This window comes from Cebus imitator, unplaced genomic scaffold (genome assembly GCF_001604975.1).
Source record: "Cebus imitator isolate Cc_AM_T3 unplaced genomic scaffold, Cebus_imitator-1.0 Scaffold139, whole genome shotgun sequence".
In the NCBI taxonomy this organism is placed as follows: domain Eukaryota; kingdom Metazoa; phylum Chordata; class Mammalia; order Primates; family Cebidae; genus Cebus; species Cebus imitator.
The window spans coordinates 719,372-724,095 of record NW_016107454.1 but is presented as its reverse complement, the minus strand read 5'-3'; positions in this window follow the sequence as shown (position 1 = coordinate 724,095).

The following is a 4,724-nucleotide window of genomic DNA, read 5'->3' as shown; positions in this document are numbered from 1 at the left end:
CTTTAGAATTTCACATAATTAGCAAAGAACATGTGAAATGTATTAGCAATGAATACGGAGCCTTGAATTTTGCCCCAAATCATCTTCTGATTTATAACTCACAATTCAATTTATTTTCTATTTTATTTTATTTTATTTTCAAGATGGAGTCTCGCCCTATCATCCAGGCTGGAGTGCAGTGGTACCATCTTGGCTCACTGCAACCTCCGCCTCCCATGTTCAAGCAATTCTCTTGCGTGAACTTCCCGAGTAGCTGGAACTACAGGTGCCTGCCACCAGGCCCGACTAATTTTTTTTTGTACTTTTAGTAGAGACAGGGTTTCGCCATCTTGGCCAGGCTGATCTCCAACTCCTGACCTCAGATGATCCACCCGCATCAGCCTCCCCAGGTGCTGGGATTACAGGCATAAGCCACCGGGCCCAGCCTCAATTCAGAACTTATATATGTATATCAGTAACATTCTTATTCTTATTAGAGAAAACATAAATGGAGAGCTCAGTTTCTCAGAAGACTGTGTATATACATGCATACTCACTACCTTCATGCTAATCTAATTCCAGCTTCCCAAAGCCAATAGGAATATTATATAATCCATTCCTACATATCCAGCTAAGAGAAATTAAAATTCATGTTTACACAAAAACATGTATGTGAATGTTTATACCACCATTACTCATAATGGCCAAAAACATTTATCAACTGTCTATCAACTGGTCAATAAACAACTGTGGTACAGCCGTATGATGGAACACTATTCAGCAATGAAGACAGATAAGCTACTAACATAAGTTACATCAGCACGAACCTCGAAAACATTATACAAAGTGAAAGAAACCAGGGACAGAAGACCTCATACTATGTGGTTCCATCTACAGTGATTTCCCTCCAGGAAATCCAGAAAAGGCAAATATGTACGGGAAAGCAAGACAGAAGTCGCTGAGGCCCGCGGGGGAGTGATGGTGTCTGGAGAGGGAACATTTTGGGGAATGGTGACGTTTTGAGCCGTGTGGTGGGGATGACTGCACAGCTCTGACTTTACTAAAAGCCATTGGACTGTACACCCACAGGGATGGTTATTTTTTTTTTTTTTCCTTTTGAGACAGGGTTTTGCTCCATCACCCAGGCTGGAGTGCAATGGCATGATCACAGCTCACTGCAGCCTCGATCTACTGGGCTCAAGCGATTCTCCCACCTCAGCTTCCCCAGCAGCTGGAACTGTGAACATGCACCACTATGCCCAACTAATTTTTGTATATTTTGGTAGAGACGGGGTCTCACTCCGTTGTCCAGGCTAGTCTCGAACTCCTGGGCTCAAGCCATCTGCCCATCTCAGTGTACCTAAGTGCTTGTGTTACAGGTATGTGCTGCCTTGCCTGGCCCAGGGGTGAATTTTATGGTATATAAATTATAGCTCAGTAAAGCTGGGTGTTTCAGTCTTTATTTTTTGTTTTGTTACATCTAAAACAATAGAAAGCAATCATGCATTCAGTCTGTTATCCCCCGTTCTCCAGCACCCAATGTGTGGTCTCACCTTCCCCCTTCCCATATTTGTAATTCCCTCCTCCAACAGTGAGAATCAGGATCCGCACCCCTCCCCGATTTCCACAGTGTATCTACTCTCTCGGCCCTTGATTGCACCACAGGGAGCTTCAGTATTGCTGACTGTGCGCTGTGAAAACACACTCCTCACCCACTGCAGTTCAGTACTAGGATTTTTTGTGTCTTTGACCTGATACAGTCACAATCATAGGATGAAGGTTGACCTGACTTACTACGATTTACTTCAAGGCACCTCCTCATCCCCTGCCCTGTGTGGTCATGTGATTCATTTGAAATCTGAAATAATATTTGTTGAATTAAGTTTTCACTCCATTTTGGTTTTCTTCTCCATCCTTGTTGATTTCTACTTTTTTTTTTTTTTGAGATGGAGTCTAGCTCTGTTGCCCAGGCTGGAGTGCAGTGGTACGATTTCTGCTCACTGCAACCTCAGCCTCCTGGGTTCAAGCGATTCTCCTGCCTCAGCCTCCCAAGTAGCTGGGACTACAGGCATGTGCCACCACGCCTGACTAATTTTTGCATTTTTAGTAGAGACAGGGTTTTACCATGTTGGCCAAGCTGGTCTCAAACTCCTGACCTCATATGATCTCCCCACCTCGGCCTCCCAAAATGTTGAAATTATAGGCATGAGCCACTGCACCCCTCCCTTGTTGACTTCTGAATGAATATGTGAAACACTCTGCTTCTGAAAAAAGTCATCTGAGAAGGTCACTCCCTTGAGAAGGCCACACTCCACCAGCCTCTGCCTTCCTTCCTCTACACCACCTTGCTTTCTGGTTCATCCTTCCTGGGTTTCTTTTTGCTTGAATGTATGTTTTCTTACCTCCCCTTCATTCTTACACAGAAGCAGCATCTGAGTTTTGTATTTTGTGTTCCCCTAACCATATTTCCTGGAAATCCCTCCACGTTGGTTCAGGAGGTCACCCTTGTGATCTTTTACCATGGCTTTGCGCAGCATCCCTCTCCACTGGGTGGTTAGATCATTTTCACCCAGCCCGTGCTCTGTGGAGACACTTGGACTGCATCCGAATCACACCCAACATTTTGTAACTGTAAACAATGCCCCAGCAATGAAACTCGTGCTGGAGGAGCCCCTTCAGGGTAAATTTCTACAAGTGGGATCTCAGCCTCAAAAGGTAAAGGCATAATTTTTTTATGCATCGCCACCTTCCCCTGGAAAAGCACTCTGTGTCATGTGGGAATTCTTGTTTACCACAGAGTTCCCAACAGAATCTGTCATCATACTTTTTAATTTGCGTCTATCTGACAGGTGAAAAATGAAACTGCAGCGTAATTTGTGTTCTCTAATTTGGAGTGAAGTTGGCATCTTTCCATGTGTTTCACATGTTTAAGGACCATTTGGAAGCGTTTTATACCTTTTTGTGTGATTTTTCTGCTCATATTTTAAACATTTGTCTTTTATTTTTAGGTTGAGAGCAGAAGTTGAATAGGCAAAAGAAAGAGAAGAGCTCTCCACTGCAGAGAGGGGTCCCGGAGAAATGGGTTGCCCTCTTTTTTCTTTTTCTTTGAGACAGGCTCTCACTCTGTCACCCAGGCTGGAGCTCAGTGGTGCATTCACAGCTCACTGCAGCCTCAACCTCCCAGGCTCCATCGATCCTCCCACCACCTAGTTTTGGTCTTCCCCACCGCCCACCACAGATTTTTTTATTTAGAGGGCACTTTTCCAAACAAGTGATTCTTAAGGTTCTGCTATCTCTGAATATTATTTGTATAGAACAGGCATAACTATAATTGGATCAATCATCTAATCTTTCAGATCCTCAACTTAGTCTTCTGCTAATGAGAGGATTAAATTCATGAGTTAAATGATCTCTAAGAATCAGTGTGTCTCCAGCTTCAGTGTACAAACAGCAGGTCACCCAGGGATCGCGGTGGGACACAGATGCTGATTCCACAGTTCTGGACTTGGTGGGGACGGACACTGTCTCAGCCTATCTGGGCTGCTGAGACAAACTGCCACACACAGAGTGGCTTATGAACAACAGACGCTCATTTCTCACCCCCTGGAGACCGGAAGCCCAAGATCAAGGTGGCAGAAAATGCAGTGTCTGAAGAGGAACCATTTCCTTGCTCACAGCGTCTCCTCACTGTGTCCTCATGTAGCAGAAGGGCTGAGGGAGCTCTCCAGGGGCCTCTTTCGTAATGGCACTCATCCCATCATGGGACCCCGCTCTCACAACCTCACTGTGGGGGTTAGGATTTCACATGTGCACTTTGAGGGGACACACACATTCAGTCCGCAGCAGCTCCAATATGTTGCATTTCTGATTAGCTCACAGGCAATGCTGATGATACTGATCTGGGGACCACACTTTGAGCAGCAACAAACCAGATAGCCACAGATGGGGATTCAGAGATGCAGCATCAAGGAACAAAGATACCTTCCAGTGCCGGGTACTCGGCACAGTACCTACAATACAGTGTCACCCTGGAGGGACCAAGGGACCCGAGGACAGAACACTGCTGGGGGCTGGAGGGTGGCAGTTAAAAAGCTAAGATCTCTTTACCTGTTAAAATATAGTACTTTTTCTTCATTACAAATATATATATATTACATATATATAATTTCTTCTCTATTATGTAGGATGCTGTGCTTGGAATATATAATCTCTGTGCTGCAGAAAGCCGAGAGGTCAGAGAGGTGAGGGAGGCCACCGGCTTCCGAGTCATTCTTCCCCTCCGAATCTTAATGTGAATAACAGGGTGACAGAAGGAAAGTTCCTAATGAGTCCTTGCATGTGAGATGAATTTATGGACCTGTCTGCTTGGTCAAGAATTAATGGACTGCGTTTCACAGAAGGCCCTTCCTCTCCCCTGCGCTCACAGTGGCCGAGCCTTATATTATCATCAGCATCCAATGCAAGTGAGATGAATGTGCAAGGCTGTAGTAAGGGTGAACTCCTAGGCTAGCGCATGCTTACCCAAGCAAGGCCACTGGCCTGTTCTGTAAAGTCAAGGCCACTTTTCCTATATGGCAGTAAAGCATCCTTAAACATGGGTGACCTGTGGGTGTATGGAAGGTAATTGCTCATATATTAACATTTAAAATACAGAAATATTCACACTCTTGATGTTTATCATAAACTGGTAATTTGCTCCCCTTCGATATATCTCATCAAAAGAAACACTATTATTACCATTAATT